Genomic DNA, 12,974 nt, shown 5'->3' on the forward strand with positions numbered 1-12,974 from the left:
TGGTATTTATGTATCCGGTGATAATATTGGAAAACAAAATGCTAAGGGTCACGGCCAAGACTCATAAAGTAGCTGTGTTCAAGAATCAACATACTAAACTTGGAGAATCAATAACACTATCTGAATTCTGAGTTCCTATGAATGCCAATCATTCTGAACTTCAAAGGATAAAGTGAGATGCCAAAACTGTTCAGAAGCAAAAAGCTACTAGTCCCGCTCATCAAATTGAAACTAAGCTTCATTGATATTTTAAAATTTATTGTATTTTCTTTTCTTTTTATCCTATTTTGTTTTTAGTTGCTTGGGGACAAGCAACAATTTAAGTTTGGTGTTGTGATGAGAGGATAATTTACACACTTTTTGGCATTATTTTTAGGTAGTTTTTAGTATGTTTTAGTTACTTTTTATTATATTTTTGTTAGTTTTTATGAAAAAATCACAATTCTAGACTTGACTATGAGTTTTTGTGTTTTTCTGTAATTTTAGGTATTTTCTGGCTGAAACTGAGGGACCTAAGCAAAAATCTGATTCAGAGGCTGAGAACGGACTGCAGATGCTGTTGGATTCTGACCTCCATGCAGTCAAACGCATTTTTCTGGAGCTACAGAAATCCAATTGGCGCGTTCTCAACTGAGCTAAAAAGCTAATATCTTGGAATTTCCAGCAATATATAATAGTCCATACTTTGTCCGAGATTTGATGGCTCAAACTGGCATTAAATGCCAGCCAGAGACCCTTTTCTGGCATAAAACGCTGGAATTGGCACCAAAACTGGAGTTAAACGCCCAAACTGGCATCTAAGCTGATGTTTAACTCCAAAAAAGGCCTATGCATGTGTAAAGCTCAATACTCAGCCCAAGCACACACCAAGGGGGCTCCAGAAGTCGATTTCTGCACTAGCTGCACTTAGTTACTTATTTTTTGTAATCCTTAGTAACTAGTTTAGTATAAATAGCACTTTTTACTATTGTATTCGAATCATCTTATGCCATTTTTCACATTTGGGAGTCTGTCCATTCAGCCATGTCTAGACCTTTTTCTCTTATGTATTTTCCAACGGTGGAGTTTCTACACCTCATAGATTAAGGTACGGAGCTCTGCTGTTCTTCATGAATTAATGCAAGTACTATTGTTTCTCTTTCAATTCACGCTTACTTCTTCTCTAGATATACTCTCGTACTTAATTCAGTTAAGTCAGAATGAAGGGGTGACCCGTGACAATCACCCACTATCTTCGTTACTCGCTTAGCCAAGATCTACGTGCCTGACAACCACAAGTGGTCTACATGATTTTCAACGTAGTCATTGGACGACAGCCGGAGTATAGTCTCTTGGGTATCTGATTCATAGATTTGACTTGCCTCTCCTGACAACAGAGCATTCGAATCTGTGAAATTAGAACCTTCGTGGTAGAGGCTAAAACCAATTGGCAGCATTCTCGAGATCCGGAAAGTCTAAACAACCTTGTCTGTGGTATTCTGAGTAGGATCTAGGATGGGATGACTGTAACAAGCTTCAAACTCACGATTGTTGGGCGCAGTGACAGTGTGCAAAAGGATAGAGAGATCCTATTTCGACATAAGTGAGAACCGACAGATTGCTTCAAGCCGGCAATCTCCGTGGGATCGATCCTTACTCGCGTAAGGTTTTATTACTTGGACGACCTAGTACACTTGCTGGTTAGTTGTACCGGAGTTGTGAAAAGTGTGATCACAATTCCGTGCACCAAGTTTTTGCCTCCGTTGCCGGGGATTGTTCAAGTTTGGACAACTGACGGTTCATCTTGTTGCTTAGATTAGGTAACCTTCTTTCTTCTTTCAACCTTTATTTTCTTTTCAAAAAGTTTAAAAAATAATAAAAAAAAATAATACGAAAAAAATTTAATAAAATCATAAAACAAGAAAATTTGTGTTTCTTGTTTGAGTCTTATGTCAAATTTTAAGTTTGGTGTCAACTGCATGTTTTTTATTTTTCTTAGATTTTTAAAAATTCATGCATTGTGTTCCTCATTAATCTTCAAGTTTTTCTTGATGATTTTCCTTGTTTGATCTTTAATTTTTCTTGTTTTATGTCTTTTCTTGTTTTTCTGGTGCATTTTCGAATTGTTAGTGTCCCTAGTACAAAAGTTCTTAAGTTTGGTGTCTTACATGTCTTTCTTTTCTTAAAAATTTTCAAAAATATGTTCTTGGTGTTCATCTTGATATTCAAGGTGTTCTAGCATGCATTATTTGTTTTGATCTTAAATTTTTATATTTTGTTTCATTTTGTTGTTTTTCTCTCTCCTCATTAAAAATTCAAAAGTAAAAAAAAATATCTTTTCCTTATTCTTCTCATAATTTTTGAAATTTTGATTTGACTTGGTCAAAAATTTTTTAAATTTAGTTGTTTCTTGTTAGTCAAGTCAAAATTTCAATTTAAAAACTTTTATCTTTTCAAATCTTTTTCAAAATAAATTCTTTTTCATTTTTTTTATGATTTTTGAATTTCATTCTTAAAATTTTTCAAAATCTTTTTCTTAATTTTATTTCATATTTTCGAAAATCCTTGCTAACAATTAATGTTTTGATTCAAAATTTCAAGTTTGTTACTTTCTTGTTAAGAAAGGTTCAATCTTTAAATTCTAGAATCATATCTTTTAGTTTCTTGTTAGTCAAGTCATCAACTTTAATTTTAAAAATCAAATATTTTTAATTTCTTTTTCAATTCTTTTTCAAAATAAATTTCAATCATATCTTTTTAAAATTTAATTTCAAAATCTTTTTCTAACTTCTTATCTTTTCAAAATTTATTTTCAAATCTTTTTCAACTAACTACTTTACTTGTTTGTTTTAATTTTAAAAAGTTTACTATTTCTTATCTTTTTCATAACCACCTAACTACTTTTCCACTTCTAATTTTCAAAAATTACTAACCACTTTTTCAAAAATCTTTTTAATTAACTAATTGTTTTAGTTTTTAATTTTCTTGTATTTTTTTTTCAAATTTTCGAAACTAACTTAAATAATTTAATAAAAATAAAAATATTTTTCTTTTCCCTCTTCTTAAAATTCGAATACTCTCTCTCATCTCTTTCTATTTATTTTATTTATTTACTAACATTTCTCTTCTACTCATCTAATAGTTCGAACCCTCTTCCTCTCTCTGTGTTCGAATTTTTCTTATTCTCTCTCTACCTCATTCTTCTATTCTTCTTTTCATCTGACACATAAAAGAATCTCTATATTGTGACATAGAGGATTCCACTACTCTCCTTGTTCTCTTCTTTTTCATATGAGCAGTAACAGGGATAAAGACATTCTTATTGAAGCTGATCCTGAACCTAAAAGGACTCTGAAGAGGAAGTTAAGAGAAGCTAAAGCACAACACTCCAGAGAGGACCTTATAGCAAATTTTGAAAAAGAGGCAAACATGGCAGCCAAACTTGAGAACAATGGTGGAGATGCAAGGAAGATGCTTGGTGACTTTACTACTCCAACTTCCAACTTCTATGGAAGAAGCATCTCAATTCCTGCAATTGGAGCAAACAACTTTGAGCTTAAGCCTCAATTAGTTTCTCTAATGCAGCAGAATTGCAAGTTTGATGGACTTCCCTAGGAAGATCCTCATCAGTTCTTAGCTGAATTCTTGCAAATCTATGACACTGTTAAGACCAATGGGGTTGATCCCGAGGTCTACAGACTTATGCTTTTCCCCTTTGCTGTAAGAGACAGAGCTAGGATATGGTTAGACTCACAACCTAGAGAAAGTCTGAACTCTTGGGAAAAGTTAGTCAATGCTTTCTTGGCCAAATTTTTTCCACCTCAAAAGATGAGCAAGCTTAGAGTGAAAGTTGACATGCGAAATTGTGATCACTACTTTTCACAACTCAAATAATCCCTAGTAATGGCCCCAAAGACTTGGTGCTCAATACCATGGCATAAACACAACTTCGCACAACTAACCAGCAAGTGCACTGGGTCGTCCAAGTAATAAACCTTACGCGAGTAAGGGTCGATCCCACGGAGATTGTTGGTATGAAGCAAGCTATGGTCACCTTGTAAATCTCAGTCAGGCAGACTCAAATGGTTATGGATGATATATGAATAAAACATAAAGATAAAGATAGAGATACTTATGTAATTCATTGGTAAGAACTTCAGATAAGCGAATGGAGATGCTTTGTCCCTTCCGTCTCTCTGCTTTCCTACTGTCTTCATCCAATCCTTCTTACTCCTTTCCATGGCAAGCTGTATGCAAGGGTTTCACCGTTGTCGGTGGCTACCTCCCATCCTCTCAGTGGAAATGTTCAACGTACCCTGTCACGGCACGGCTATCCAGCTGTTGGTTCTCGATCATGTCGGAATAGAATCCAGTGATTCTTTTGTGTCTGTCACTAACGCCCCACAATCGCGAGTTTGAAGCTCGTCACAGTCATTCAGTCATTGAATCCTACTCAGAATTCCACAGACAAGGTTTAGACCTTCCGGATTCTCTTGAATGCCGCCATCAATTCTAGCTTATACCACGAAGACTCTGATCTCATGGAATGGCTGGCTCGGTTGTCAGGCGAGCGCTCGTTTGTCAGGCGAGCAGCAACCATGCGTCATGTATCAGAAATCCAAGAGATATCCACCCAATCTAAGGTAGAACGGAGGTGGTTGTCAGTCACACGTTCATAGGTGAGAATGATGATGAGTGTCACGGATCATCACATTCATCAAGTTGAAGAACAAGTGATATCTTGGAATAAGAACAAGCTGAATTGAATGGAAGAACAATAGTAATTGCATTAATGCTCGAGGTACAGCAGAGCTCCACACCTTAATCTATGGTGTGTAGAAACTCCACCGTTGAAAATACATAAGAACAAAAGTGATCATTGGCTTCGGCCCCAGAGAGGGAACCAGAAAAACCAAGATGAAAATACAATAGTAAAAGGTCCTATTTATAGAGAACTAGTAGCTTAAGAATTACAAAGATGAGTAAATGACATAAAAATCCACTTTCGGGCCTAACTGGTGTGTGCTTGGGCTGAGCATTGAAGAATTTTCGTGTAGAGACTCTTCTTGGAGTTAAACGCCAGCTTTTGTGCCAGTTTGGGCGTTTAACTCCCACTTTGGTGCTAGTTCCGGCGTTTAACGCTGGGAATTCTGAAGGTGACTTTGAACGCCGGTTTGGGCCATCAAATCTTGGGCAAAGTATGGACTATCATATATTTCTGGAAAGCCCAGGATGTCTACTTTCCAACGCCGTTGAGAGCGCGCCAATTGGGCTTCTGTAGCTCCAGAAAATGCACTTCGAGTGCAGGGAGGTCAGAATCCAACAGCATCTGCAGTCCTTTTCAGTCTCTGGATCAGATTTTTGCTCAGGTCCCTCAATTTCAGCCAGAAAATACCTGAAATCACAGAAAAACACACAAACTCATAGTAAAGTCCAGAAAAGTGAATTTTAACTAAAAAATAATAAAAATATACTAAAAACTAACTAAATCATACTAAAAACATACTAAAAACAATGCCAAAAAGCGTACAAATTATCCGCTCATCAAAAGTCAAACCCATCAGATAGAAGGAAGGTGAATCCCTCTATGAAGCTTGGGAAAGATACAAACAATTGATCAGAAGGTGTCCTTCTGACATGCTTTCAGAATGGTGCATCTTAAGTATATTCTATGATGGTCTGTCTGAATTGTCCAAGATGTCATTGGACCACTCTGTTGGTGGATCTCTTCATCTGAAGAAAACCCCTGCAGAAGCCCAGGAACTCATTGAGATGGTTGCAAATAATCACTTCATGTATACTTCTGAAAGAAATTCTATGAATAATGGGATGACTCAGAAGAAAGGAGTTCTTGAGATTGATACTGTGAATGCCATATTGGCTCAGAACAAAATATTGACTCAGCAAGTCGATATGAATTCTTGCAAATCTATGACACTGTTAAGACCAATGGGGTTGATCCCGAGGTCTACAGACTTATGCTTTTCCCCTTTGCTGTAAGAGACAGAGCTAGGATATGGTTAGACTCATAACCTAGAGAAAGTCTGAACTCTTGGGAAAAGTTAGTCAATGATTTCTTGGCCAAATTTTTTCCACCTCAAAAGATGAACAAGCTTAGAGTGAAAGTCCAAACCATCAGATAGAAGGAAGGTGAATCCCTCTACGAAGGTTGGGAAAGATACAAACAATTGATCAGAAGGTGTCCTTCTGACATGCTTTCAGAATGGTGCATCTTAAGTATATTCTATGATGGTCTGTGGTGCACAAAATTGTGATCACTACTTTTCACAACTCAAATAATCCCCGGTAATGAATCCAAAAACTTGGTGCTCAATAACATGGTATAAACACAACTTCGCACAACTAACCAGCAAGTGCACTGGGTCGTCCAAGTAATAAACCTTACGCGAGTAAGGGTCGATCCCACGGAGATTGTTGGTATGAAGCAAGCTATGGTCACCTTATAAATCTCAGTCAGGCAGATTCAAATGGTTATGGATGATATATGAATAAATCATAAAGTAAAGATAGAGATACTTATGTAATTCATTGGTGAGAACTTCAGATAAGCGAATGGAGATGCTTTGTCCCTTCTGTCTCTCTGCTTTCCTACTGTCTTCATCCAATCCTTCTTACTCCTTTCCATGGCAAGCTGTATGTTGGGCATCACCGTTGTTAATGGCTACAATCTCGTCCTCTCAGTGAAAATGTTCAACGCACCCTGTCACGACACGGCTAATCATCTGTCGGTCCTCAATCAGGTTGGAATAGAATCCATTGATTCTTTTGTGTCTGTCACTAACGCCTAGCCTTCAGGAGTTTGAAGCTCGTCACAGTCATTCAATCATTGAATCCTACTCAGAATACCACAGACAAGATTTAGACCTTCCGGATTCTCTTGAATGCCACCATCAATTCTAGCTTATACCACGAAGATTCTGGTTAAAGAATCCAAGAGATAAACATTCAAGCCTTGTTTGCTTGTAGAACGGGAGTGGTTGTAAGGCACGCGTTCATACGTGAGAATGATGATGAGCGTCACATAATCATCACATTCATCAAGTTCTTGAGAGCGAATGAATATCTTGGAATAAGAACAAGCTGAATTGAATAGAAGAACAATAGTAATTGCATTCATACTCGAGGTACAGCAGAGCTCCACACCTTAATCTATAGTGTGTAGAAACTCCACCATTGAAAATACATAAGAACAAGGTCTAGGCATGGCCGAATGGCCAGCCTCCCAATGATCTAAGATAGCATAAAACTACTCAAAGATAGCTACCAAGATGAAAATACAATAGCAAAATGTCTTATTTATAAAGAACTAGTAGCCTAAGGTTTACAGAAATGAGTAAATGACATAAAAATCTACTTCCGGGCCCACTTGGTGTGTGCTTGGGCTGAGCATTGAAGCATTTTTGTGTAGAGACTCTTCTTGGAGTTAAACGCCGGCTTTTGTGCCAGTTTGGGCGTTTAACTCCCATTCTTGTGCCAGTTCTGGCGTTTAACGCCGGGCAGTTTTGAGCTGATTTGAAACGCCAGTTTGGGCCATCAAATCTTGGGCAAAGTATGGACTATTATACATTGCTGGAAAGCCCATGATATCTACTTTCCAACGCCATTGAGAGCGCCATATTGGCCTTCTGTAGCTCTAGAAAATCCACTTCGAGTGCAGGAAGGTCAGAATCCAACAACATCTGCAGTCCATTTCAGTCTCTGAATTAGATTTTTGCTCAGGTCCCTCAATTTCAGTCAGAAAATACCTAAAATCACAGAAAAATACACAAACTCATAGTAAAGTCCAGAAAAGTGAATTTTAACTAAAAACTAATAAAAATATACTAAAAACTAACTAAAACATACTAAAAACAATGCCAAAAAGCGTACAAATTATCCGCTCATCAGTCTGTCTGAATTGTCCAAGATGTCATTGGACCACTCTGTTGGTGGATCTCTTCATCTGAAGAAAACCCCTGCAGAAGCCCAGGAACTCATTGAGATGGTTGTAAATAACCACTTCATGTATACTTCTGAAAGAAATTCTATGAATAATGGAATGACTCAGAAGAAAGGAGTTCTTGAGATTGATACTGTGAATGCCATATTGGCTCAGAACAAAATATTGACTCAGCAAGTCGATATGATTTCTCAGAATCTGACTGGATTGCAAGCTGCATCCGACAGTACTAAAGAAGCCTCCTCTGAAAAAGAAGCTTATGACCCTGAAAATCCTGCAATGGAAGAGGTGAATTACATGGGAGAATCTTATGGAAACACCTATAATCCTTCATGGAGAAATCATCCAAATTTCTCATAGAAGGATCAACAGAATCTTCAACAAGGCTTCAATAATAAGAATGGTGGGAGAAATAGGTTTGGCAATAGCAAGCCTTTTCCATCATCTTATCAGTAACAGATAGAGAATTCTAAGCAGAGACTCTCTAACTTAGCAACCATAGTCTCTGATCTATCGAAGAGCACTCTCAGTTCCATGACTGAAACAAGGTCCTCCATCAGAAATTTGGAGGCACAAGTGGGTCAGCTGAGTAAAAGAGTTACTGGAAACCCTCATAGTACTCTCCCAAGCAATATAGAAGAGAATCCAAAGAGAGAGTGCAAGGCCATCAATATATCCAAAGTGGCCGAACCTATAGCGGAGGAAGAGGCAAAGATTTCCAGTGAGGAAGACCTCGATGGATGTCCACTGACCACTAAAGAGTTCCTTAATGAGGAACCAAAAGAATCTAAGGCTCATACAGAGACCATAGAGATTCCACTGAACTTACTATTGCCATTCATGAGCTCTGATGAGTATTCTTCCTCTAAAGAGGATGAAGATATTGTTGAAGAGCAAGTTGTTCGGTATCTAGGAGCAATCATGAAGATGAATGCCAAGTTATTTGGTAATGAGACTTGGGAGGATGAACTTCAATTTCTCAACAAGGAATTGAATGCCTTGGTTCAGCAGAAATTACTTCAGAAGAAACCGGATCCCGGAAGGTTCTTAATACCTTGTACCATAGGCACCATGTCCTTTGAGAAAGCTCTGTGTGACATGGGGTCAGGTATAAACCTCATGCCATTCTCTGTAATGGAGAAACCAAGGATCTTTGTACAAGCTGCAAGAATCTCACTAGAGATGGCAGAAAAATCAATGAAATAGGCTTATGGACTTGTAGAGGATGTCTTAGTGAAGGTTGAATGCCTTTACATCCCTGCTGACTTCATAATCCTAGACACTGGGAAGGATGAGGATGAGTCCATCATCCTTGGAAGACCCTTCCTAGCCACAGCAAGGGCTGTGATTGATGTGGACAGAGGAGAGTTAGTCCTTCAATTGAAGAAGGACTACCTTGTGTTTAAGGCTCAAGGATCTTCATCCAATTCTCTCCATACAGAGTCAAGCAGAGCCCCCACATTCAAACTCCAAGTTTGGTGTTGGGAGGCCACAACTATGCTCTGAGTATCTGTGAAGCTCTGTAAGAGCTTACTGTCAAGCTATTGACATTAAAGAAGCGCTTATTGGGAGGCAACCCAATCTTATTTATCTATGTTAATTACTTTTTCATTTCATTTTCCACTGTTAGTTTATGTTTTCTTTAGGTTGATGATCATGAGGTGTCACAAAAATAGCTGCAGAATTAAAGTGGAATAAAAAATAGCATTAAAAAAAGCACACCCTGGAGGACAGGCTTACTGGCTTTTAAACGCCAGTAAGGATAGTAGAATGGGTGTTTAACGCCCAGTCTGGCAGCATTCTTGGCGTTAAACGCCAGAATTGGCAGACAGACTGGCATTTAACGCTAGAAAAGGGTGTCTGGCCGGTGTTAAACGCTAGAAAGGGGCATCATCCTGGCGTTTAACTCAAGGAAAGGTAGCAGAGTTGTTGTTAAATGCCAAAAATGGCATACAGAGGGCGTTTAAATGCCAGAAAGGTACAGGGACCAGAATTCCTTGACACCTCAGGATCTGTGAACCCCACAGGATCCCCACCTACCCTAACTCTTTTTCTCTCCTTTTCACACCTTTCTATAACACTCTTCCCCAAAATAACCTCCACCGATCACCTCCATTTCTCTTCCAAAACCATCATACAATCCACCTACCCCCACCCATTCAAATTCAAACTATCTCTCTCCCAAACCCAACCCCTATTACAAGGATTCCCTCTCCACTCCACTCCTACATATGCCCCTAATCACTCCTTCATTTTCAAACATTATAACCACCTAAAACCCCCTTGGCCGAACCATTCACACACCTCCGTCTCCTCCATCTCTTCTTCCTCTAATCCTTTCTTTCTTCTTTTGCCCGAGGACGAGCAAACCTTTTAGGTTTGGTGTGGAAAAAAGCTTTGCTTTTTGTTTTTCCATAACCATTAATGGCACCAAAGGCTAGAAAAACCTGTAGGAAGAGGAAAGGGAAGGTAGTTACTTCTAACTTCGAGTCATGGGAGATGGAGAGATTCATCTGAAAAGCCCATCACTAGAAAGAAGATGGAGCAAACAAGAGAGCCCACTCATGGACCTCAACAAGATCATGAGGAAATCCCTCATAAGAACAAGGTCTAGGCATGGCCGAATGGCCAGCCTCCCAATGATCTAAGATAGCATAAAACTACTCAAAGATGGCTACCAAGATGAAAATACAATAGTAAAATGTCCTATTTGTAGAGAACTAGTAGCCTAGGGTTTACAGAAATGAGTAAATGACATAAAAATCCACTTCCGGGCCCACTTGGTGTGTGCTTGGGCTGAGCATTGAAGCATTTTCGTGTAGAGACTTTTCTTGGAGTTAAACGCCAGCTTTTGTGCTAGTTTGGGCGTTTAACACCCATTCTTGTGCCAGTTCCGACGTTTAACGCCGGGCAGTTTTGAGCTGATTTAGAACGCCAGTTTGGGCCATCAAATCTTCTGGCAAAGTAAGAACTATTATACATTGCTGGAAAGCCCAGAATGTCTACTTTCCAACGCCGTTAAGAGCATGCCAATGGGGCTTCTGTAGCTCCAGAAAATCTACTTCGAGTGCAGGGAGGTCAGAATCCAACAGCATCTGCAGTCCTTTTCAGTCTCTGAATCAGATTTTTGCTCAGGTCCCTCAATTTCAACCAGAAAATACCTGAAATCACAGAAAAACAGACAAACTCATAGTAAAGTCTAGAAAAGTGAATTTTAACTAAAAACTAATAAAAATATAATAAAAACTAACTAAAACATACTAAAAACATACTAAAAACAATGCCAAAAAGCGTATAAATTATCCGCTCATCACAACACCAAACTTAAATTGTTGCTTGTCCCCAAGCAACTGAAAATCAAATAAGATAAAGAGAAGAGAATATGCAATGAATTCCAAAAACATCTATGAAGATCAGTGTTAATTAGATGAGCGGGGCTTTTAGCTTTTTGCATCTGAACAGTTTTGGCATCTCACTCTATCCTTTGAAATTCAGAATGATTGGCTTCTATAGGAACTCAGAATCCAGATAGTGTTATTGATTCTCCTAGTTAAGTATGATGATTCTTGAACACAGCTACTTTATGAGTCTTGGCCGTGGCCCAAAGCACTCTGTCTTCCAGTATTACCACCGGATACATACATGCCACAGACACATAATTGGGTGAACCTTTTCAGATTGTGACTCTGCATTGCTAGAGTCCCCAATTAGAGGTGTCCAGGGTTCTTAAGCACACTCTTTTTGCCTTGGATCACAACTTTATTTCTTTCTTTTTCTTTCCTTTTCTCTTTCTCTCTTTTTTTTTCGTTTTTTTTTTCGCTTCTTCTCTTTTTTTTTTGTATTCACCGCTTTTTCTTGCTTCAAGAATCATTTTTATGATTTTTCAGATCCTCAGTAACATGTCTCCTTTTTCATCATTCTTTCAAGAGCCAACCATTCATGAACAACAAATTCAAAAGACATATGCACTGTTTAAGCATACATTCAGAAAACAAAAGTATTGCCACCACATCAAAATAATTAATCTGTTATAAAATTCAAAATTCATACAATTCTTCTCTTTTTCAATTAAGAACATTTTTCATTTAAGAGAGGTGATGGATTCATAGGACATTCATAACTTTGAGGCATAGACACTAAGACACTAATGATCACAAGACACAAACATAGATAAACATAAGCATGAAATTTCGAAAAACAAGAAAATAAAGAACAAGGAAATTAAAGAACGGGTCCACCTTAGTGATGGCGGCTTGTTCTTCCTCTTGAAGATCTTATGGAGTGCTTGAGCTCCTCAATGTCTCTTCCTTGTCTTTGTTGCTCCTCTCTCATGATTCTTTGATCTTCTCTAATTTCATGGAGGAGGATGGAATGTTCTTGGTGCTCCACCCTTAGTTGTCCCATATTGGAACTCAATTCTCCTAGGGAGGTGTTGATTTGCTCCCAATAGTTTTGTGGAGGAAAGTGCATCCCTTGAGGCATCTCAGGGATTTCATGATGAGTGGGATCTCTTGTTTGCTCCATCCTTTTCTTAGTGATGGGCTTGGCCTCATCAATGGAGATGTCTCCCTCTATGTCAACTCCAACTGAATAACAGAGGTGACAAATGAGATGAGGAAAGGCTAACCTTGCAAAGGTAGAGGACTTGTCCGCCACCTTATAAAGTTCTTGGGATATAACCTTATGAACTTCTACTTCTTCTCCAATCATGATGCTATGAATCATGATGGTCCGGTCTAGAGTAACTTCAGACCGGTTGCTAGTGGGAATGATTGAGCGTTGGATAAACTCCAACCATCCCCTAGCTACGGGCTTGAGGTCATGCCTTCTCAATTGAACCGGTTTCCCTCTTGAATCTCTCTTCCATTGGGCGCCCTCTTCACAAATGACTGTGAGGACTTGGTCCAACCTTTGATCAAAGTTGACCCTTCTAGTGTAAGGGTGTTCATCTCCTTGTATCATGGGCAAGTTGAATGCCAACCTTACATTTTTCGGACTAAAATCTAAGTATTTCCCCCGAACCATTGTAAGCCAA

The sequence above is a fragment of the Arachis stenosperma genome, chromosome 10 (genome assembly GCF_014773155.1).
Source record: "Arachis stenosperma cultivar V10309 chromosome 10, arast.V10309.gnm1.PFL2, whole genome shotgun sequence".
NCBI lineage: Eukaryota > Viridiplantae > Streptophyta > Magnoliopsida > Fabales > Fabaceae > Arachis > Arachis stenosperma.